We start from the raw sequence: 24,835 nt of genomic DNA, 5'->3' as shown, positions 1-24,835 counted from the left end.
CCCTGGGAAGGAAAACTAAAAAATTATTCTTTAACTGAAGAAGATAATCTGGAAATTAATGATACGGGTTGGCATTTGAGTGAAGTGGGGAAGAGCTTGGGGTAAAGGAATCTGGTCCCCTTAGTCCCTCCTGGTCAGCACAAGCCTGTGAACTTTATGCATTACTCCGTGCATTATTCATACTAAAAGAGCAAGAAGGGACTATTTAAAAAGACTCCAAATATGCTTTTAGTGTAGTACATACTTTTAGAAAAATTTGGAGGGAAAGGGGACTTATAAACACTCAAGAGAAAGGGTTAGTACATGGGGAATTGATAATTCAGATACTTGAAGCTTTAAAAAGCTCAAAGAAAATAGCAGTAGTTCATGCAAAGGGACACCAGAAGACAGGGATATTAGAGTCAGAGAGAATAATTTGGCCGACAAAGAAGCAAAAAGAGCGACCTTAAGGAAAAAAAAAACCCAAAGCAAAAATACTGAAATCATGACCTTACAAGAAACAGAATTCAGCAGGGGACACTTTCTCTTTCGCTAGCAGAACTGGCAGCTATAAGGAAATTAGGAGCAGCATTTAAGGAGGGAAAGTGGGTTTTTCTTGATAGCAAGATTATGATGCCAAAACCAGTGGCACATTAGGTCTTAGATAACTTGCATAGATGGACACACTGGGAAACAAGAGCCCTTTGTGATCACTTTTTAAAATTTTATGGGTGTATAAGGATATTTGAAATTGGAAAGCAAATTACCCAGTGGTGTCTCACCTGTCAAAAAGTAACTAAGAAGGCGTTAAGAAGCCCTCTCTCTGGAGGATGCAAAACAGCCTACGGGCTATTTGAAAAGATCCAGGTTGATTTTACAGAATTGCCTAAAGTGAGTCGATGGAAATATTTGTTAGTTATAATAGATCAATTAACTCAGTGAGTTGAAGCATTTCCAGCAGCTCGGACTACAGTTCAAACGGAGGCTAAAATATTGTTGGAACATGTAATTCCAAGAATGTGATAATATGGTGGGATTGAAGTGGATTTATATTAACCCTGATTTAGTAAGAATGAACTAAGCATCCTGGAGTGGCTGCCGACCGCAATTCCCTTGAGCTCAGAGGCAGAAGAACGCTGGTGGAAAAGAATAAAAGACTTTCTGAATCAGTGGGAACAGCCTAAAAGGATCAAAGATCTCCTCCAGGGTTACCCACCAGCAACATTATTAGAATTTATTACAAAACTGCAATTCCAGAAACTGAGATTGATAACACCTGCTGTTGAAAGAGTCCAGAGACAACTAAAACGTTGGGAGTGCAGTAAACATGGTTTAGGGTGTCATCCCTGGATATGTATTGTTTGCACACTTTGCTTTAACTCATGGTGGAGAGTAACTAAGAGGGAAGAGAAGGAGAAACAATTGATTTGCTTGCTTTGCTATAGTTATGTATTTAGACAGCTAACTATAGAACGCATTGCTAGTGATTTTTTTTAGATACCAATGAGACTGGGAGACGGGACCCTTCCAGGAGCAATTGGATTAATAGAGAACTTAGATCAATTGGTTCTTGCCATATTGGCTGTAGCACAAATAAGAGAACAAGCAATTTATAATATTATAGACCAGTGTCTCATAATCGATAGTTGTTGTGGAGAAGAAGTCTATATATCACATCATAAGCGCATTCCAGGGGCATATTGGCCTGGCGAGTGTGCCTATTGGAGGCTGCGATTTAATGCACTTCTTGCACTTGAAGTAGAAAATATTTAGTGAAATCTTATTGTGGTTGACACATCCCTGAAATTTTGAAAAATACAGGTTTATGGTAGTCCAGCCTAACCTTTCCCCTGTTCTTGTCGTTTTAATTATTTCTTCTTAACCAGCCAGAACTGAGAAATGGCATTTAAGAGGGGACAAGCAAACTGTGGGGCTATGGGTACCAAAGAAACTAAAAATACCAGTGACTAGATCCCTAGATATTACCTTTGCTACTGAGAAGACTAGCATCTCAGCCCTTGGTTGCAACCCAAGGGGCCTTGAGAAAGGTAGAAAGGTAGATTTCCTAAAGAAATCTATTATATTATTTTCACTGTGATCATTCTGGTACCCTGGACGGTTGGCCAAAGCCAGAGAGCCACACTGGACAGAGTTTCATCAATAAAAAAGCAAACAGGGCAAAAACCAAGTCTCAGCAATTTCAATATTTGTGACTATTGCAATCACCCTATGAAGATTAAGGACAAGATGGGATCTGTGTTTGTGACACACCCATATGTTAGTTCTGCTTGCTACAATCACAACCACTTTATAGATGTTTGTGTTAAAGAAAGAAAGATGCATTGGGTAGGGAAAAATTTAAACTATAATGGACAAGCTCCTCATCCCCATGGTAATCAGATTTGCCCCCAGCATGAAAAGTTCTTTAGTTTTGAAAGAGATGATAATTGAAATGATCCAAGTATAAGCATGGGAAACCAGGCACTAAGAGAAAAATTGAAAGAGAAAATAAAAGAAGAGAAAGAAACAAAGGAGAATAGAGGAAAGAACAAGAGAAAAGAGTCAAAAGAATTGGCTGAATTGTATAAATAACTTAAACAGCACTACAAAGATTGGAACCTGCCAGCCTCAAATAAGAATCTGTTTGTGAGGTTGATGCAAGAGATTGCTACAGAATTGGGATTATCCAAATGTTGGATTTGTGGAGGTCTAAAAATAGCTGAAAAAATGGCCATGGAAAGGTGAGAGCTTAGCTCCAGAACAATTTTTAAAATGGAACCATACCCAAATTTCTAGAACATTGAAGAGACTTGAAAGATAGATTCTAAGCTATCCAGTAATTGAAATCATTTGTATAACTCAAGAAGGAAGAAAATTTAATAAAGTAGTGGGGCATACTCCTTGTAAATCCACATTGGTGGTCAATATGGATAATTGTTCAAAAGTTTGGTGACCTGAAACCCCTGTTGGATATTAGAGACCAATAAAAAATAAACTGTTAATGGGATGAACAGATTGATTTATGCTGGTACAGAAGTCCTGGAGCTAACCCCTACCAATCTATCAATGGCTCAGGATTGCTCATGGGGATATAGGACCCTAATTTGCCTGTTGAATCGAGTGATAGGGCCCCAAGTAGTAGTGGAAGTGGTGTCAAATCACACCACCGGTGCCTTAAAAATGTTGGCCAGGCAATATACACAAATGCGGGCATTTGTGTACCAAAACAGGATTGCCCTAGACTATCTGTTAGCAGAAGAAGGAAGAGTTTGTGGGAGATTTAACAAATTTTACTGCTGTATAGAAATTGAAGATTATGAAGAAGCTATCACCGAACCTGTGGAGGAAATTAAAAGGGTGGCTCATGTGCCAGTACAAAAGTGGAATTCAATCTAGAAAGCAGATTGGTGAGATAACCTCTTTGGAGGTGTTTGGTAGAAAAAGTTAGAGTTCATGTTGTTTTGTTCAATTTTGAGACTTTTGTTTCCGCCTTGTATGATTCCATGTTTTATTAGGCTAATTCGCTCAGTAATTCAGGAGATGCAGATTACAATAATATCTCTAGATTCAGAATCAGTAGAAAGAGGAAAACCAAAATCTGTGATGGTACTAACAGCTGAATCAACCTGTGTTAAATAATAAGGACCTAAACAGATTGAAATAGCCCAGGAAATGCTAACCAAATTTGAAAAAAGTGTGGAAAATTAGAGGCAGCAACAGAAATGCTGGAGAAATTTGAAGCTGAAAAGAGACAACAAGAAAATCAAAATTCTGAGGAATATAAAGGATATCACGGCATAGATTTTTAATAAAGCACAGATCATAATGATCAAGAAGAGAAATGGCGGATTTGTGGTAAATAGGTATGATTCATGCTGATAAAAATTGAAACAGGAATCAATATTAATACAGTAATTAATATTTGTGGATAATAAAACAGTTAAAAATTGTAATGCCAAAGAAGAAAGGGAGAAGAGGGGCTCCACCCCCCCTCCCTGCAGATGTTCAGGAACAGGAAGAAAGCAAGAGATAACAGTTGCTAAAAATTAACACAGAAGGGACACTCTGGTTGGGTCCCAGAAAAATGTTAATTATAAGGGATTTATTGCCTTGATATGTAGATGTAGTGATACGTTAGTCTTGGCTTACATTGTACTGGCTTGGTGGCGCATGTGTAACCCAAAGGTGAATTAAAAGACACACAGGAAGACAAGAAATCTTCATCAGACGACCTCCAAAAGACTTGTGCGACCATCAAACTGAGTGGTGGTGCATGCGCGGTAAAGGTGGTAATGAGGGTGGAGATAGAAATATGACAAACCAAAAATGGGAGGAGATGGTATTAACACATGGCATGTAAGGGGGTAATTTTCACTTGGCAAGCTCATATGTGAGGTGGCACGGGTCCAAGAGCCCTTCACTCTGTACCCCACATTTTTTTTTGCTTATGTGCTATTATTTGAACCAAATTATCCCTTATTTATATATTTTCTCAGCTATTCAATTAAAATTGCTGCTATCTCAAATATTGTTTGGGTTTTTTTTATGATGGGATTATTGGGCAAACATAACACAGACAGCCAAAAAAGCTCCTTGTGGGCAGAGCTGGCAGCATCAGACCCCCAAATTGTGTCCAGTGCTGCCTTGTGTAGCCCAAAATCGCCAGTGGAGGCACTGGATTTTTGTGCACTGGGATGCTTTAGAACTATGGCTGAAATTTAGGAACCCCGGCCCTAATTACAATGTCTCCTTAACGGTCTGCAGCACCCAGAGCAGAACTGGGGCATTGGCCCAATCAGCTCCAATTTTGCCCCATTTTGCCCTCCCAAGGCACTTCTTCCAGCCTGGGCTGCCCCTGTGCTCCAGCTGCAGCTGTAGAGCCCTCAGAGCTGCGGCTCTGCTCTCCTTCTCCTCCTCCCCCTGTGGCTTCTGTGTAGGGACCAGCAGAGGCCCAGGAAGAGCAGGAACTCCAAACGGGCTCTGGAGCCCCCTGAGGAGCCCTGGCAGAGTCAGCACCGAGTACCAGCTTTCCTCAAAGTGCCAGGGTAATTCAACATTTCCAGAGTGGCTGTGCCAGGGCTGAAGGAAGAAAACGGAGTGAAAGGCTGAGGGTTTGCAGGAATTGCGGTGTAAAGCCACTAGAGGGGCTGCTGTGGACCCAAGACCTGCCTGGGGTCAGGTGCTGCCTTCCTTCCATTCAGGATCAGGGAGAGCAGTTGCAGGTGTTGCACAGGGCGTGTGCCTGGCCCTGGGACACTGCTACGCTGCCAGTGGGCACTGGGATCCAACCTGCTATCTTGGCGGCTTCTGCCCGCTGCTGGTGGTGGTGCCAGGACCGATTGGTGCCCTTGAGTTCGCAAAAGGAGCGATTTCCCCTCCTTCCTCCCGTCCGAGGCCGCCATGGCCCCCGAGGGGATGGAGCTGGACCGGGGCGCCCCCTGCTGGCCGGGAGTGCTCCCTGCAGCGCCCCCTGCTGGCCGGGAGTGCTCCCTGCAATGTCCCCTGCTGGCCACAGTTATAACTGCCACAAAAACTAACAGCACTGAGTGGAAGGGAAAGTTCTGGGTTTGTGTTGTTTGTTCTGTTCTGGTTTATCAATTTCCCAGGAAACCGCTGTTATTCCATTTCCAACATTTTGGCCTGAGAGCCCCATAATCTTTGAAATTAAAGCAAGCTTTAGATATGGGTCTTCTTTCCATTCCAGGAATATCCCACTTTCCTTGGCAGATATTTCTCATTTAAATGGGTTGCCAACTCCTGGGTTCCAGTATGGATGGGTCAGACACCCCAAGAGAAGACCCAATCAGGGACTTGGCCACCTCATGCTCTGCCTTTTAAGCCAGTTGGGACACCAAGGGCCCTCTCCCCAGGTGGCATTTCTGGTCACCCAGCCACTCAGGAGCTGGCTTTGCCAGAGCATCACCCTGTCCCCAGTGTGCCATGGCTGACAGACTGATGGACAGACGGAGCCCTGTCTCACCAAAAGCAAGGCCTGACCCACCATACACAGGAGTTCCAGAATGTCTCCAGACATCAAAATTTCCTGTCGCTGACACCCTGCCCTGTGCCATGGCCTGATTCCATCTGCCCTGTAAAAGGGGGAAGCTCTGGAATCCCCACAGGACATTTGTGAGTTCCTTGTTTGGGGAACATAGCAGAGGAGGGGTTTGGGACAGGGCACAAGAGAATACAGAGCTCCTGAATGCCGCTTTGGCCATCAGAGCAAGGAAGGTCCTGGAACCTGCCAGGTTCCTCTGGTGGAGGAAAACTAGAGGAAATATCTGAGGTTTATTGGCTTTTGGTGACTTTCCCCAGAAATCGTTCCTTTTGTGACAATTCAGACTCTGAACTTTGTTTCCGTTTCTGTTGTTTTTATTCTCTCTGATTGCTGTTTCTGGAAATTGTTCGTTTCTCAGCCCTTTGGGATCTTTGTGCCTCCACAGGGAGGGGAGGGGCAGTTTTTAGTGGCAGCACACACACGAGTGGGTGCCCATGGGTGGGGACCCCCAGTGCCCCCCAGTTCCCCCCAGTGTCACAGCACATTCCTGTGGATGTCACTGGGTTCCCGTGGTCACCCCTGGGGTCCCCGCAGCTCCGCGTAGGTCACCTGGGGATCCTGGAGGGTGGTGGCACAGGAGGACGCTGCAAGAGACACGGGCTGTGGGATCTGGGTGACACTCGTGGGTGACATGTCCCTCTGTGTGTGTTCCCCCCGTACTCAACCCCCGTCCTCTTGGTGACCACGACGTGCATGTACAGCACCTCCCCCTCATCTTGGGGGGCTGGGGCATCTGGGGGGGCCCTGAGGGAATAACGGGAATGTGGGGGAGGGAATGGGAGGTCTTGGGGGTTGAGGTAAAAGGGGAGACTGTAGTTTGAGCCCCCCACTCACCTTTCCTTCTCCGTCCTGGAGTCTGCTGAGGCAAAAGTGATAGGGTGACTGAGGGGACCCTGGGCCCTGACCACTCTCAGGATTTCTGAGCTCCCAAAGGACCCCAAATTTTCCACAGGACCTCCAAGCATCCCTGATGCCCCTCATGAACATCCCCAGTGCCCCCGACCAACTCAACCTCAAGAACCCAAAGCCCAGGAGGGACAAAGAACCCCCAAACGCCCCCAAGGCCCTTGAAAGAACCCCCAATATCCCTGCAGGACCCTCCAGCACGTCCCTGATCCCTACAGGACTCCCACCAAAGTCACAATTTTGGGCCTGTGGGTGCCAACCTATTGCAACCTCTTCTTTGTGGGCCTCTACAGCTGAATGGGACCCCATCCCCCCATTGCCACCCACCCACACGGTGCCATTGGTGCCAGGCTGCAATGACACCCACGAGCAGAAGTAGGAAGGAAAGGGCCCCACCGACCCCTGCGGCCACTGCAAGAAACAGAGGGGGACACAACAGAGTCACCCATTACTCCAGGGGTCCTGAACACCGCGGTGACCCCATGTGACCCCACTTGTGACCCAGAGTGAGCCAGGTGTCACCTCCAGGGCCAGCTCAGGGCTGAGTGCCCGGAACGCTCGGTGCCCATCCTGTCCCAGCTGGTTGGTGGCCACGCACTTGTAGGTGCCCAAATGTCTGCCATTTATGTTCCCAAGATCCAGGAGGGAACCCCGGGCCACCTCCAGCCCGTTGTGCAGCCAGGTGAAGGTGATAGGTGCTGAGCCCACCTGCACCGAGCAATGCAGGGTCACGTTGTCACCTGTGCCCATCTGGTGTGACCGGGGGTGATGGTGGCATTGGCCACGGGCACTGCGGGGACAGAGATGCGACTGGCACTGGGCAAGATGGGATGGGGATGCGGGTACTGTGGGTGGGGTCATCCTTAGTCCAAGGGCTCTGGTCTCCCAGGACAGCGACATTCAGGGTGACACTCTCTTCCACGCTGTCCCCGCACTAGTGCTGGCCGCTGTCATTTTCGCCATGTACCTCATCTCCAGGTGGGGGCCAATTCCCAGTGGTGACCCCGAGCCCCCCAGTGCCAGGAGAAGGACAAGGGACCTGTGCCCATGGCCATTGTGTAGCTCAGCACCAGGCAGTCCTCGAGTGCCCCTGTCCCCTTGGGGGCTGTGCCCACAGTGATACCCCTGAGAGCAGGACTCCTGCAGGAGGAGGGGCACCGGAGGACAATGAGGGACCCATGGAGGGTGGGTGGGAATGGGGAAGGGGGATTCCACTGAGGGAGAGGAGCTCAGAGATTGAAGGGGGCTTGGAAAGGCACCCCCAGGAAGGATGGAGGGTTCAGGGACCTGTCATCTGGAGAGGAAGAGGGGAGACACCAAGAAGGGTATGGGGACCTAGGAAGGGGATGGTGGAACCTGAAGACCATGGGAGAAATCAGAGAGGGCTGTGGTTGAACCAGGGACAGATGAAGGGACCCCAGTGAGGAATGGGGGTACACAGAGGGTGACCCCAGCAGTAACGGGGGGACATGGAAAAGGATTAAAGGGAAAATGGGTGCACCCACGTAGGACTGGGGGATCTGGTGAGGTACCCAGGAAAGGATGGGGGACCCGGGCATTTCTGGGGGAACCAGACCATGATGGGGGACCCAAAGAGGCTGTGGGGGCTCCCCGTGCCCATCCCCACACTCACAGTGCACCGTGACGTGGAGCCGGGTGCTGCTCTTCCACATGGCCCCACCCACAGAGCACACCTGGCAGCTGTAATTTCCTGAGTGGGAGACACCCACGGTGGGCACCAGCAGCTGCGGGGACCCCTGCGGGTCCTCCACCACCTGCCCGTACTGGTAGAACAGGTGCAGGAGGGGGGCTCGGGGCCGCAGGGGGCTGGGGGTGCTGAGGCAGCTGAGAGTCAGGGGGAACCCTGGATGGGCTTGGTGGAACACTCCAACATCAGCACCGAGAAGAGCTCTGGGAAGGAGAGGAGAGGGAGATTTATGAGCCCAAGTCCCTGGGGAGGGGCTGTGGGGGTGTCGGGGTGGGGGCTGTGGAGTGCTCACCGTGCAGTCACTGGCGCTGGCACTGACTCTGGGGTTATTGGGGACCTCAGGGGACCCCACAGCCCCCCTCTGCCCCCTCCCCATCTCTGGGTTTCAGGCCCGTGCCCAGGGCACTCACCCCACAGGAGCAGTGCCACCTTCCTGGCCATCCCGGTGTCCCCAGCCATGTGCACTGGCTGTCACTCACTGCTGTGGCCACCGCTCCCCTGGCTGGTGGCTCTTCAGATGAAGGGGAAGGAAGCGAGGTCATGTCTGTCCCCACGTGTAGGTGGCCCTTGGTGGGGGTAGGGTGGGGACAGGATGGGGCAGAGAGGGACCTTGTGGGACATGGTGGGGACATGGTGTTGCCAGAATTTGGCGTCTGAGGTGGTGTAGGGAGCCAGGGATGGGTGTCCAGTGGAATTGGGTGCCCCGGAATGGGGTCTCATGGGAATGATGGTCCCAAAGGTTGGATGGACTCAGAGTCAGGAAGGAGGGTCCCAGAAAAACTTGGCCTCCAAGGATGTGTGGTCATGGGATGGTGGCCAAGGGATGGGTGTGCAAGGGGAAAGGGGAATCCTGTGAGAATGGGAGGTCCTGGCGAATCAAGGTCCCCAAGGGAAGGGGGATCCCAGGGACTGGAATTACCAGGATGGGGTTCCTTGGTCTTAGATATCCTGGGGAATTGCAGTCCAGGGATGGGGGCCCCAGGGAAGAGGGACTGAAGGAAATGGGATCTCATGGTTGAGTTCCCAGGGGAATGGGGGTGCCTGGGATGGGCAATGGCTGGGTGGGCACAGATGTCACAGCTCCTTCTCTGGGTGCCTCAGATTTGGGCATGACACAGAGCTCAGCAAAGCCCCCTTGGGATGCCCGTTTTCTGTGCAGACATCACAGGGGGGTCCTGGGTAGTAATTCTGTGCCTTCCCCTATCCTTGACTTTTCCCTCTATTTCTCTTTTTTTCTTACTTTTTGCACTTTTTGCCATATTTCCTCAACCCCAGTTCCTGGCTCAGTAATCCTGGGGAGCACCTGAGCAGGGAAGGGGTTGGGGGACAAAAGGGAAGGGGGAAATGGTGAGAAGGGAGTGCAGGAAAGGGTGTGGAGACTTTGGGGGATTGAGGTGTGGGGCTGTGACCCCTGAAAACTTTGACATTGTTTTTCCCGGACAAGAGGGAAGAGGCTGTTTGTGCTGAGTGTCAGATGGGAAATGGGGGCAGTCTCTGTTCCTGGGGTAGCACATGAAGAGGTGTCCTGTCCTGGGGGGTCCTGTCCCAGGGGGTGGCAGTTCCAGAAATGTCTCTGCACATTCCTGGCCGGGTGCCTGTCCCAGGGGTGGCACATCCTGGAACCCCCTGTCAATGCAAGGGTGGGGCCCAGCCATGGCCCAGCCCCACTGCACAGGGATGGCCATTGCCCAGCCCTGCTCTGGCCAGCCCCAGGCGGCAGCCAGCACCTGAGGGTCCCCCTTGCCTTTGATTCTGGCAGCTTTAGAGCTGCTGCAGAGGTGAGAATTCTGTGGGTGGAAAAAGGCCTGCCTGTGATTTGCTCAGCCCTGCAAGAAACACAATACCCAAACGGAGCCCAAGCAGTGGCTCTGAGAGGGCCTTTCATGGTTTTCAAAGCAGGGCTGGCTGGAAACACCCCGTGCAGGGCCAGCTGAGGGGAAAGGAGTCTGGAAATGCATCAATTGATCATTTTGTCCCTTTGCCCAAGGGACTGAGAGAGCCTCAGAACTACTGCAAATCCCACACCAATCTGCTCAACAACCTGACCTGCACCCTCCTTCTTGAACAAAACCTGCAGCCCTTTGGAACCTCATGGAAAGAATGTTTGTGATCTGGATGTGCACACCAGAAGAGAGGGAAAAGTGTGGAAATATTGAGCAGGGGCTGCACACGAGAGGCTGGGGAACAGGGGTGCCACAGCAGGAGCAGGGAGTGCCCAGGCAGGGGAATTCAGGGCAGGCTGGAGTGGATTTACCAGGGAATCAGACCCTGAGGCACACACAGGCATGTCCACAGATTCCTGTGCACTGTCCCAAGGATGGACAGAGCTTCTCCTCTTTCTTTGGTACCCCCACTTCTGCCCTGTGTCTCGTCAACCATTCCTGGTGCGACCCCATCCCCGACATCCCCTATCACATCCATGCCCCATCCCGATACCCCCTACACCAGCTGCCAGCCCCTCCCTTTGCCCTCAGCCCTGTGTCCCCGCAGTGCCCGTGGCCAATCCCACCATCACCCCTGGTCCCCTTGCACACCAGGAGCACACAGGTGACCCCGTGACCCTGCCCTGCTCAGTGCAGGTGGGCTCAGCCCCTATCACCTTCACCTGTCTGCACAAAGGCGAGGAGGTGGCCCAGGATCCCCTTCTGGAGCTTGGCAACATCGATGTGAGACATTTGGGCACCATGCAGTGCATGGCCACAAACCAGCTGGGACAGGACCCACACCGTGTGTTCCGGGCACTCAGCCCAGAGCTGGCCCTGGAAGTGACACCTGGCTCACCCTGGGTCACAGGTGGGATCACACAGTGTTGCTGGGCTTTCAGGACACCTGCAGTTGAGGGTGACCCCGATGTGTCCTCTCTGTCCACAACAGTGGCTGTGAATGTCAGCAGAACCCTTCTGTTCATGCTCCTGCTCCTGGCTGTCATCGGGGGCTGTCACTGGTGGCACCACCATGGTGGGTGACAATGGGTGGGATAAGAGGATCCTGAAATGAGGAGAAGCCTCCAGAGTGGGGGCAGAGATCGGCAGCAGCCAGGGCCCCTCAGCTGGGGGACACTGAGCCTGCAGTGACCTCAGCTGGGTGTCCTGGGGGATTTGGGGGGAATTTTGAGATTCTTGGTTGGGCCACAGGGCCTTCTCTGTGTGGGCTTTGAGGAATGTTGGAGTGACACTGGGAGCTCCTGGAGGATTTGGGGAGCTCCTGCATGGATGTGCAGGTATGTTTGGGATCTTTCTGGGGTCCTGGAGGAGTTTACGTGTACCCCTCCCTGCTTGGGGTCCTGGGGACACCCAGAGGAGGGGGCTGTGCTCAACACCCACATCATGGGCACTGAGTGGGCAGGCGGTGAGTACAGGGGAGAACAGGGACACATCACCCACGGGTGTCACCCCCCAACTAGGTCCCCACAAGCGGTGTCTCTCTCAGGGCCCCCACGGGTGTCCCCTGGCCCTGCTCCTCCTCAGGATCCACAAGTGACCAACACGGAGCTGTCAGGACCCCAGGAGGGACAGCGGGACCCCTGTGACTACGATGATGTGCTGTGACACTGGGGGCACTGGGGGGCACTGGGGGCATCGATGCCCCTCAGCAGTCTCTTCTTCCTCTTCACAGCACCCCACGGGGCTCCTCCTTCCCTCTCCCAGTGCTGGGGGAGCACACGACATTTTCCCTCTTATTATACCCAAAATGCAGTTTTTTGGTCAAACTGCGTGAGAAACAAGGCTCACTCTTTAAATTTTGTAAATGTAAAATAAGGAATAAAAGGGACAGTAAACAGTGTGTTGGGTGCTTGGAAACTGCCAGAGGCACATGCATAACTACAGCAATTCTCCTTACATAGCTTTTCATTGTAATGGTTAAAATACATACTCAGGAGGGTTATAGATATTGAAACATTCTTTCCAGTGCACATGTTCTGGGAATTCTTTTGCTTGGTTTGACCTTTGATTTATTTTCATACAGTACACACCATACTGCAGAGTAAATTTATATATTTTATGTCCTCACAAAGCCCCCCTGTTCTGTGGTTTGACAGTTCTTTATAAAAGAAGGGTCAGTGGTAAATTCCTCTTTGCATTCTTCTTTTGGATGTTTATTTACTTGCTACTTTTCAATGTGTTCTTCTCATAACGATGAGATACTCCACCAGTACATTAAATCAACAATATCTATTTCACAAAATTATCTGAGTTATTCTCACCATTATCACTTAGTTACACAAATGAAGGCATTAGCTACTTCTGCAAAAGGTGATGTTATAACGCACATCAAATTGTCTCTATCTTGATATTTTGTGAGAGCCTAAACTATAATGTATTTATCACACCAAAATATATGTTCTTCACAGGGATTAGGGTAAGAAGACTGACAAATTGTAGTGTATCAAAAGCAGTTAAAATTGATTACAACCTGTATTATATCAAAATAATTTGGAAAAACAAATATAATAGTGAAAACCAATGACAACATAGTTATTTTTAACAGGAGTGAGGTGTATTGAAGGGTTTATTTGACTTCTCCTTATCTTGCCCTGTGCCCACCCAGCCACTGCCCATCCCTGGCACCCCCATTCCCCTGGGAACCCAACCATGGGACCACCATTGCCTTGGTTTCTCTCCTCCCTGGGGACCCCCATCCCCAGATTACCATTGCCCAGCACCACCATTGCCTTGATCCCATCCCATGGGCTGCTTCTTCCCGCAGAACCCCTATTCCCAAGGCCCCTCTTTTTCCCCCTGCACCCCCAACCCTGCCACCCACATGCCATGACCCCAAATCTCTGGGGACCATGTTCAGGGAATCCCTGAATGTCCCCAGGCATGGTGACCCCAATTCCCCTGGACCCCCAATCTCCTGCAAAAGCCATCGTTGGTGCCTCACATCCCTGAGCCCCCCACTCCTGGCAACAACAGCCCCAACTATGTCCCCAGACTGTCTCCACACCCTCCCTACAGCCCGTGCCCAGCTTGCGGCCACCCTGCCCCCACCAAGGGCCATCTCCATGTAGAGAAGGACCTGACCTTGCTTCCTTCCCCTTCATCCAAAAAGCCACCAGCCAGGGGAGTGGTGGCCACAGCAGTGAGTGACAGCCAGTGCACATGGCTGGGGACACTGGGGTGGCTGGGAAGGTGGTGCTGCTCCTGTGGGGTGAATGCCCCGGGCACAGGCCTGACACCCCTGGGATGGGTAGGGGAGGGGCCACAGTGGGGCTGTGGGGTCCCCTGAGGTCCCCAATGCCAGCAGTGCCAGTCCATGTTACCCACAGTGGACCTTGGTGGGACTGGGGTTGTAGGGTGGCTTTGGGGACAAGAATAGGGAGGCAGGAATTTGGGGATGGGGATGTGGGGACCGGGATGTGGGGACTGGCACCTTTGGGCTCAGGTAGCTCTGGGCATAGGGACAAGGGAACTGGGATGCAGGGACACAAGGAGACAACAACGGTGAGGATGTGGCCATGGGGATGGGATCATGGGGATGGAATCGTGAGCTTGTGGGGGTGACCTGGGCACCAGCATGGGCTGTGTCCGTGGTGTCCTCATGCCCAGGGTGTCCACAGTGTCCCCATGTTCTGCCTCAGCCCAGAGTGGCCTCGGTGTCCCTGTTCCCAAGGTGTCTGTGCCACAGGGATGTGGTGCACAGGTGGCTGTGACACAGACATGTCCCCCTGCCTTACCAAATCTTTTGGGGAACACTCCCAAGCATTTTCCCACAAGAACTGGTGTCCCCACAGGGACAGTATGGGACATCCCCCACACCCTGTGCCCCAGGTGCCTCTGTCCCCACAGTGCCACCCCCACTGAGCCCTGTCCCTTCTCCCTTCCAGCCCAGACCCTTGGCCTTGCTAGTGAGTCCTTGGGAGATGCCATGGCCCCATCCTTCTGTCCCCAGCCCCACACTGGCCCTGGCAGCCTGGTGTCCGCTTTCACCCACAGGTGCCCAGACCACCCAGCTCCTCGTGGAGCCCCCCTGGAGGCCGGCGGTGCTGTGGGACCGGGTGATGCTGACCTGCCAGGGCTCGAGGAACACCGGTGCCACCACCTGGTACAAGTACAGCACTGGGGGCAGGAGGGACCTGACAACTTCTCTATCAACATGGAAGGCACCTACTGGTATGACAGACCCGGCACCGGGTGCAGCCCCCCCATGACAGTCTCAGATGGTTAGGGGGGTTTGGGTTGAGCCCCAGGCTGGCCCCCACAGTGACCCCAAGGGCTCTGGGTGGGCTCAGCTCCATGGGTCGCCTCCTGTGTGACCAGAGCCTGTCCCCTGCTCTGGGGACATCCCAGAGCATCTCAGAGCAGGGAAAACTCATGTTGGAATTGGGTGGGATCCAATGGGGAAATCCCCATGAAAATGGGACCTACAGTGTGACAAGTACCCCTCTGTCCCTCAGGCTGGCTGGTGCTGCAGGAGGTCGCACAGGCGCTGCTGGAGGGGGACATGCTGACACTGCTCTGCTAGGTCAGGGAGAACAAACCGCTCAGTGACATTTACTTCTACCATGAAGAGAAGCATCTGAAGGGGCCCCATGATGGGACTGAGCTGTCCCTGTCCCCACTGCAGCTGAACCACAGTGGCTGCTACCGCTGCAAGGGCTATGTGAGCCATTTAGTGTTCCAGTGGAAGGAGTCAGAACTGGTGACAGTGACAGTGCACAGTGAGTGCAAGGATGGGGACAGGGAAGCCCATCATCCTCCAAGGGTTTCCCCACCACTGCCTGAATCCTTCATCCCTCCCTTTACTCCTCCCTGTGTCACCCTCTCGCCTCCCTTCCTTCCCTGGGTCCACCTGCCCATCTCTAAACCTCAAATCATTCCCTGAGTCTTTTCAGTCTCACTTGTGATTCCTCATCCCTGCCTGGGTCTCTCCACCTTTCCATGGGATCTCGCCATTGTCCCCAGGTCCCAGCATGCCTCCCAGGGTCCCCTTCTGCTCACTAGGATCCTGTCTGCTCCCATCCAATCCCCTCTTTCCCCTCCTGTGTCCCCCTGCCTGTCCTGGGTCCCCAATCCCTCCTGTGTCCCCCTCCCACAGGAGTCCCGCCCTCGGGGGTGTCCTTGTCAGCACAGCCTCTGGGGGACAGGTGGCACTCAGGGACCCCCTGGTGCTGAGCTGCGCAGTGGCTATGGGGACAGGTCCCATGTCCTGCTCCTGGCACCAGGAGGGCTGGGGGCACTGCTGGGCACCAGTCCCGGCCTGGAGCTGCACCACATTGGGGACAATGACAGAGGCCAGTACCGGTGCCAGGTCAGCAATGGGGACAGCGTGGCTGAGAGTGACCCCCTGAATGTCACCGTCCTGGGTGAGCAGGACCCTCAGGCTGTGAGTGACCTCACCCACATCACCCCCATCCCACCTTGCCCAGTGCCAAGTCTGTGTCCCCACAGTGCCCATGGACAACGCCATCATCCCCGGTCCCCTGGCACACCTGGTGTGTGCAGGTGACAATGTGACCCTGCGCTGCTTGGTGCAGGTGGGCTCAGCCCCTGTCACCTTCCCCTGGCTGCACAACAGGAAGGAGGTGGCCCAGGGTCCCCTCCTGGAGCTCAGGGACATCGATGTGGGACATTTGGGCACCTACCAGTGCGTGGCCACCAACCAGCTGGGACAGGACGGGCACCACGTGTTCCAGGCACTCAGCCCAGAGCTGGCACTGGAGGTGACACCTGGCTCACCCTGGGTCACAGGTGGGATAACACATGGTCACCAGGATGTTCATGACCCCCATGGTTCAGGGTGACCCCAATGTGTCTCCCTCTGTCCCCAGCAGTGGCTGTGAATGTCGGCAGGACCCTCCCGTTCCTGCTCCTGCTCCTGGCTGTCATTGGGGGCTGTCACTGGTGGCACTGCAGGGGCGGGTGACAATGGAGGGGATGGGTGTCCTGGAGTGAGGGGGAGCCCCCAGAGTAGGGGCTGAGATGAGTAGCACCCAGGGCCCCTGAGCTGGGGGACACTCAGCCTGCAGTGACCTTGGCTGGGGGTCCTGGGGGATCTGGGTGGAATTTGGAGGGTCTTGGTTTGACTTCAGGGCCATCCCAGATGGGCCTTGTGGAACACTGAGGTGGCACTAGGATGTGCAAGGATGTTGGGGGATGTTTTTGGGATCCTGGGGGGTTTGGGGGGTGCCCCTCCCTGCCAGGCTTGTGGTTCTGGGGACTCAGAGGGTGAGGGGTACCACGGGGGTTGGGGACCCTTCAGTGGTGTAAAAGTTCTGGGGGGCTTCAGGGGTGCTCAGATTTTCTTGGGGGAGTCCAAAGTCCTCTAGGAATTGGGACTGCAGTGGGGATTTGGGGGTCCCATGGGTGGTTGGAGCTGCCAAGGTCCCTGGAAGGTTCAGGGGTCCCGGGGTCCCCACCGTCACCCCCTCCCCTTTTCCTTGCAGAAACTAAGAAATTCCAGGACAGGTGAGTTGGAGGCTCTGGCTGGGACTCCCCTTTCCCCCTCCTCACAAACCTCCCAGATCCCCCCCTACCCCCACAGGGCCCCCCATGGAGGAGGGGGCTGGTCTCAACACCCACGTGGTGGGCACTGAGTGGGCAGGGGGTGTGTAGAGTAGGTTACCCTGGGATACGTCACCCACAGATGTCACCCCCGCCCAGGTTCCCAGAATTGGTGTCAGCCTCACAGTCCCCATGGGTGTCCCCCGGCACTGCCCCACCTCATGATCCACAAGGTACCAAAGCGGAGCTGTTGGGACCCCACAAGGGACAGGGGGACCCCCATGACGACGAGAGCGTGCTGTGGCACTGGGGGCACTGGGGGCACTGGGGTCCCTGCCCCAGGGCACTCCCCATGCATCCTCCCACCAGGATACTGTGCTCCCGTGCTTTGGGGTTGCCCACGAGTGGGGGAGGTCCCATGTAGGGCTGCCCAGTGCTCCCCATTCCAGTGTTCCCAGTGCTCCTAGTACAGCCAGGAGCTCCCCCTTCCTGCCCCTGGTGTCAGAGGGCATAGGACCCTTGTCCCTCTTATAGGACCCAAAATGCAGGGTCCTTGTCAGGTTGTTGAGCAGATCCTTGTCGGATTTGGAGGATTTTTGGGAGTCACCGCACAGCACTGCCACAAACAGTGCCCCCTGCCAGTTCCCAGGGAAACCGCACCCTCTGTTTCCATGGCAACGCACACCCCATTCTCATAGCAACAGCATCCTATCTCCATGGCAACCGTCACCCGTTTTCATGTCAGCAGCCCCCTGTTCTCATGTATTCAGATCCCCCCCCAGTCCCATGGCAACAACCTTCTGTTCCCATGGCAACACCTTCCTCCCGGTTCCCACCCCTACAGCCCAATCATTACGATGGAAACAGCATCTCATTCCCATGCCTACATCTGCCCATTCCCACAGTAACAGCCCCCCCCAGGCCCATGGCACCTGTAGCCCCCATTCCCATCCCCACCTCTCCCTGTTCCCATGGCAACACCCCTGTTCCCACACCCCCCACAGCGCATGCGCTGCCCTGTCTCCACCTCTCCATCTCTCTGACTACATTTTCCAGCACCCCCACGGCCCGCGGCGTGGTATGGTGCTCGACCGCTCTGCGGAGTTCATTTCCCATCGCTCCCCACAGCGCGGACGGGAGGGGCGGGTTTCTACGGTGGCCGTCACGGGCCTGCTCTCGTGACACGCGCCGTGAGCGGATGCCAAGATGGCGGACGAGGAGGGGGAAGCTCGGCCAGGGGTGTGGAGCAGGGCCAGGGAAGGATCCCCGGGCAGGCCCCATGTCGTCCACATTGTCAAGTCCAAGTTGGGTTATGGCTTTAACGTCCGTGGGCAAATGAGCGCAGGTGAGCAGCTGCATGGTGTTACGAGTAAAAAAAGGCTACCCATTTTTTTTGTAAAAAGGTTGCAAAGTGAACAGGTTGGACCAGTTGCTGCCAAGGTGGAGTTCTACCTGTTTGTTATTGTAATCACCAGTTGTTTTTGTTAACTACTTCTTTTGTATCGGTAAGGCCCTGCCTGTGGCTAAGTTGATAGCCCTTCTCCCCAGACAGTGAGAGGAGGGGATATGGTAGGGGGCATCAGAGGGCATGCAAAATAACTTCAGAACCAGCATGCCATGGGAAGCCACTTAACCACACTTACCAAAAAGACCCCCAAAGAACGAGCCAACACAGAATTAAGAGATCAGAATTATGTCTGGATGTGAGGAACAAAGTACCGGGCCTGCAGAGATGCTGAGAACTTTTGTTGCCTCTCGCTCTGAGCAAAGACCTCAGCTGGAGCCAAGACCTCGGGACAGCAAAACCTGAAAGTTGAGAGAAATAGGGGGTATAACCCTGCTGGTCTTGTGAGGACGGTGCTCCAAACTCTGCTCTCTTAGGGCACAAAGCTGCACGTTTCTTCTCTTCTGACTGCCCTTGGGAGCAATGATGGAGAAGCCACAGACCGGTCGAGCCTCCCAACCTTGAGCTGATCACTTTTCACAAAGGCATTAAAAGGAGAAAAAGTCCCCTGCCCTGTTCATTTCATGCAGCATCAATAGCAAGCTGTATGCGCCGCTGCAGAGCGTCAGCGCCCTGCTGGGCGGAGGGGCTGTCGACCGCGCCGGGGTGCGCAAGGGGGACCCGGCCTGCAGGAGCAGTGAGCACGGGAGGGCCACCCAGCCACAGCCCCCCTGCAGCCGGGCCCGGGAATGCACCCCACACACAGGGGCAGTCCCGGGGGAGCGGGAATGGGGGTCCTGAGGGGGCTTTGGGTGCGATGAGGGGGCTCTGGGGGCCATGAGGGGGCTCTGGGGACGCGGGCTGAGAGGACACCGAGCCCTTGGTGCGGTGTTGGGGTTTTGAGGGGCTCTGTGGGGCTTTGGGTGAGGGGGTCATGAGGGGGATTGGGACCCCCGGACATTGGGAGGTTTTGGGGGGTCGTGAGGAGGCTGAGGATCATGTGATGAGGAGGGACTGGGACCCCTGGCCCTTGCTGGTGGTCTGGGGGGAATCCTGAGGGGGCTGAGGGTCCTTTGTTGAGGTTTGGGGGTGTTGCAGGCTCTGAGAGTCCCCTGGTGAGGGTGTGACTGGGGAGGAGGGGGAGCCCCTGACCCTTGGTGGCGATTTAGGGGGTCATGAGGGGGCTGAAGGTTCCTTGGTGAGGACGTCATGAGAAGGAGTTGAGACCCCTAGCCCTTGGTGGGAATTTGGCGGGTCCTGAGGGGGATGAGGGTTCCTTGGTGGGCATGTTGTGAGAAGGGGTTTAGACCCCCAGCCCTTGGTGGGAATTTGGGGGGATCCTGAGGAGGCATCAAGGGGGCAGAGGATCCCTTGGTGAGGTTTAGGGGGTCCAAAAGGGGGGGTCTTGAGGTGGCTGAAGGTGCCTTGCTGAGGGTATCATGAGCCCCCAGCCCTTGAGGGGAATTTGGGGGGTCCTGAGGGGGGTGCTGAGCCCAGACTGAGCCCCACAACCCTTGCTGGGGGTTTTGGGGGGGGGGTCTTACAGGAGCCTCTCAAGAGGGAACCCTTGAATTTCAATGTGGGGACCCTCCTGAGAAGGTTGGGAGGGAATTTTCAGGGGTAAACCCCTTGGATTTCAGTGTGAGGACCATCCTGGGGAGGGCAAAGGAGCATTTTTAGGGATAAACCCCTTGGATTCCAACCTGCAGACACTTCCTTCCCATTCCTGGCTCTTGTGTTTTCCAGCTGCTGCTTTTTAACACCCAATATTGTAACTTTGCCCCAGAAAACACCTTCCCATGGGAATATTCCTGCTGTGTGGAAACTCATCTTTCTTTCCCCAAAAAATGTCCTTAAACTTTGTGGCTGAAATCCCTCAAACCCCAGCGTAGGGTTTGGTTTTCAGGGATCCCTCCAGATCCTCCCACTGTCGCACTTCGCTCTGGGTCGGTTAAGTCCAATTACTGATTAATTCCAGGGATATCCGAGCTGCAGGAATGTTTTGCTGCCAGCTCTGGAAGTCCAAGGGGTGTGAGGGGCTGTCAGGACCTGCCCGTGGCCGGCGAATCCCGCAGAAATCCCAGCTGGGATTTGGCTCTGTCCCAGCTGACCCAAATTCCCGATTCTTTGATTTTTCCATGCAGGAGAAGTACTGGGAGCAGGAGAAATTCTGTACCGGGATGTGCCAATTGGGGGAGCAGCATTCCCAGGCTGAGGGGGGAGGGTTTTGTGGGCACTGGGATGAAATTTTCCCTCATTTTTGAGTGTTTTGGGGAACATTAAAAAAGCTGTGTTTGGCATGAGAGAGAGGTTTGGAGCTTGGTGCTGGAATTTTGGGGTTCAGTGGCTGGTCTCAGGTGAGGGCTGGGGGATGGTGTGTGAAATAATTAAGCCCTGGGGTTAATGATGGTTAATGAAGGGGGTTTGCTTATGGTCTCCCAATCCTGGTATCCCTATGGGAGGTGGAAGGATTGGGAATTTCCTCTTGGTTTATCCGTTTATTTCCTGGGAGTGGTGGCTTTAATTAGTCCCTCTGTCCTGTAGGGCTGACAGGTTGGCTCTTGCCCTATTCCAGTATTTAGGTATCTCAATATTCAATATTCCAATATTTATGTATTCTAATATTCAATATTCCACCAGTATTCCTATATCCCAATATTTCCATAATCCAGTGTTCCTGCATTCCAGTATTTCAATTTCCCAACAGCCTTGCATCCCAGTAATTCAATATTCCTATATTTCAGTATTCCTGTGCACCAATATTTCAAGATTCCTATATTTCAATATTTCAGTATTCCTGTGTTCCAATATATCAATATTCCAATATTTTAATATTCCTATTTTTCAGTTTCAGTAATCCTGCCTTCCAATATTTCAATATTCCAGTATTTCAATATTCCAGTATTTTGCTATTTCAATATCCCAGTATTCCAACACTGCCGTATTCCTATTTCCCTATATTCCAATATACCAATATTCCCATAATTCAATGTTCCCATATTCCAATATCCCTATTTTTCAATATTTCAAGATTACCCAATTCCCATAGCCCAGCATTCCCATATTTTTCTGCAGAAACCGCCCCAAAATTCCCAAGTCTCATCCCTGTTCTGGCAGCATGAAAGCCCCCTCATTTTCCTCAGCTCTGTGAAAGTCCCAACTCCTGGAATTCCTGGAGGAGGAAAAATAAGCCAGGAGTCCCAAAATAGCTCTGATTTCCCTTCTTTTCATGGGAGCAGCGGGATCGGGGAGGGAAATCCGCTCTCCCGGCCATCCCGGTTCCTCCAGAGGGAACTCCCCAAAATCCAGGCCCTGGAGCTCCGGGAGGAGCTGCCTGGGTGGATTTGGGATGTTCAGGGTGTTGATTCCATGCAGGATTTCCTTCCCACCTCCTGGAATTCCCAGCAGACCGGCCCCGAGGAGGGGAATTTTTGGGGAGGAAGAGCCTGAGCAAGGAGGTTGTTCTGCTCCTGAGGGATTTCTGCTGGGATTTATGGGAGATATTTGGGATGTGGACACTCACCTGTGGCTCTGGCACTCCACAGCTCATCCCTATCTTGTAAAACCCTGGAGATCACTCATCCAAGTGTGTTTTCCATGAAAAGCCCATTCTTCCCCATCCTTATCTGACACCAACGGATGCTCCAGGTCCTTTTTCCATCCTTCCCTCCCTGATCCAGCATCCAGCTCCTCCCTGTGTCTTCCCAGGCTCTGGAATGCTCTGGAATCTGCATGGAGAGACAATGGGAGCTAATTGACCTCTTGAGTAAGGCCCAAAATGTTGATCATCACCAATCCACCAGGAAGAGAAGCTCTGGAGCTGTTTGAGGAAGGACAGAATGGAAGGAAAAGGGATTTATCCCTAACACTGAGTGGGAAAAGGGCCGGATTTAGGTGGGGTGGGCAGGGCTGGGGCATCCTGGATCCCACCAGACTCATTCCTGCTGGAGAGAATCCTCTGGAACAGGTGCAGCACTGAGAAGGTGTCAGATTTTGATGGAATAACCTCTGGAATTGGTGTCTTCCCAGCATTCATGGGTGAGGCCAAAGGCTTTTCCCTTAGGAGGTTGGACTGTCCCTCTCTCTGTGGGCTCAATTTCCATTTTGTGGGATGGGAGAAGCCAGCTCTGCCTTAGAAAGGTCTGGAATGATCTCTGCACTGCAGTGGGAGCTGCTGGCTCGGCACATTCCCAGTGTTCTGCTCACCAAAGGCACTGCTGGGAATTCACCCCAGGAACAGGCAGTGGGAATTTCCTTGTCCAGAAGCTCTGAGGGGTCTTTAACCTTGGAAAATTTAGAAATGGATTGGAAGTGAAAGCTAAAATCTCTTTGATCACCAGCTGATTTCTCTTCCCATTTTTTCTTTCCCCTTTTCCCCTTTTCCCCCCTTTTCCCTCCCCTCTCCTATTCATACCCTCTGGAATTTCTTAGATCCTTCATGCACCCCATCCATTCCCAGGGGTCTCCATCTCCAGGATGCTCCTTGCCCAGTTCCTCACAGTGAATTCCCCTGACAGACCCAAAGTCAGGGAATTTTCCCAAATCCTGGTGGAAAATGACTCAATCCCTGTCAGAACAGGAACCCCGGAATGTTTTCTATGTCATGGAGCCCTTGCTCATCCATGTTGGCGTGATGGGAATTCTGCTTCATCCTCACGCTTTGCCAGCAGCTCTGCTCCTCCAACTGGAAGATTCAGAGATTCCAGGATGTCCCAGCCTTTGCCAGAAGCTCTGTTGTTCCCAATAGAAGAATTCAGATCCCAGCCCAGCTGGTGGACAAGATGTTTTCCACACTGCCTTCATTATATCCAGGGAATGCTGCACTGGGCTGGGAAGCTTCTTCCCAGCTCCCTGGGAAAGGGGTGGGAGAGGAATTCCATGAGAAAGACAACCTCCACCTTCCACCCATTGAATCCAAAGCTTTTCCCACCAGAACCTTCCCATGGAATGAGGGAACAAGAGACTCTTCTATCCTGTAGTGGGAAATGCCAGAACCTCCTGCTCTGGGTAGAGCCCCTTCCACATTCCCAAAAAAAGGGATTTATCAGAGGAAGCTGCTCCTGGAATGCTGCTGGGAATGGCTCTCCTCAATTTCCCATCCAGCTCTAAAGTGGCCGGAATCAAAGCCAAGGGGGCAGGGGGGACCCTCAGGTGCTGGCTGCCACCTGGGGCTAGGCAGAGCAGGGCTGGGCAATGGCCATCCCTGTGCAGTGGGGCTGGGCCATGGCTGGGCCCCACCCTTGGATGGACACAACAACATCAGCCACTCCACAATACACATCACTGTCCCAACAACATCACAATATTTAATCAACAATATAATCAATAATGTTATATCAATTTGTATAATGTCCAGTGAAAGTCAACTTCCATTAACTTGTTTCTCACAGCACATACCAGTAAAGAACTGTTATTCCTGTTCCCACATCTTTACCTAAAAGCCCAATAATTTCAAAGTTACAATAGTTCAGAGAGAAGGGGGTCGTATTTTCCATTGCAAGGGAGGTTCCCACCTTGTTCAGCTTCCTTGATAGAGCTGAACAAAGAAACACCGTTTCTGCCAGTTTAACCAAAGAGCTGCATTTTTGTCCCAGGAACAGGGAACCGGGTGCTGTGCCCCCTTGGAACTGGGACAGGCACCAGTAAGCCACTTTAATGGGTGCACCAGGAGGGGGATTGCAGGGCCACTAAGCACATGGGGGTTAAGAGGAACAAATCTGATTTGCATTTATGTCTCAACATATGTTACACATGAGGTGAAAAATGACTCTGTGGGTTGTACATGTGCTGGGAACCCTGTCCCTGGCGAGGCTTCAAACGACAGAGAATCGGGAGAGAAAGCTTCAGTGATAGGGCTGTGAGTGACCCCTACTGGCTGATGGGACAGATGCCTGGGAAAAAATGCCCGGGAAAATCGGGCTCTGGAAGGACTCTTTGCAAATAAAAGTATCAAACTGTGACACAACAGGAGCGTTTTGCTTTGGGTTTCTTGGAGAGATCAGGGGCTTGCTCGGAGGGTCAGATTCGCCCTCCTCCCGATGGGATTCACATTCTCTGAACCTGGGAGAAGCAAAGAATGATCCAAACAATTCTCATTTACTGCTCCTGTGTTGTTCACAAATGGAATGCATTGTGGAAGATTGTTTATCTGAAGGGAATTTGTCATTGGATTCTGGTGTTTTGATTCACTGTGTTTTGATTCACTGACCAGTTGAATCCAGGTGTTTGTGTGTTTGTGGGGACTGTCGGCTGAAAGTCATCAGATTGTGTGCAGTGGAGTGAAGTGCTTGGCAGAT

The sequence above is a fragment of the Melospiza melodia genome, unplaced genomic scaffold (genome assembly GCF_035770615.1).
Source record: "Melospiza melodia melodia isolate bMelMel2 unplaced genomic scaffold, bMelMel2.pri scaffold_51, whole genome shotgun sequence".
NCBI classification, from domain to species: domain Eukaryota; kingdom Metazoa; phylum Chordata; class Aves; order Passeriformes; family Passerellidae; genus Melospiza; species Melospiza melodia.
This window is presented reverse-complemented; position numbering follows the sequence as displayed.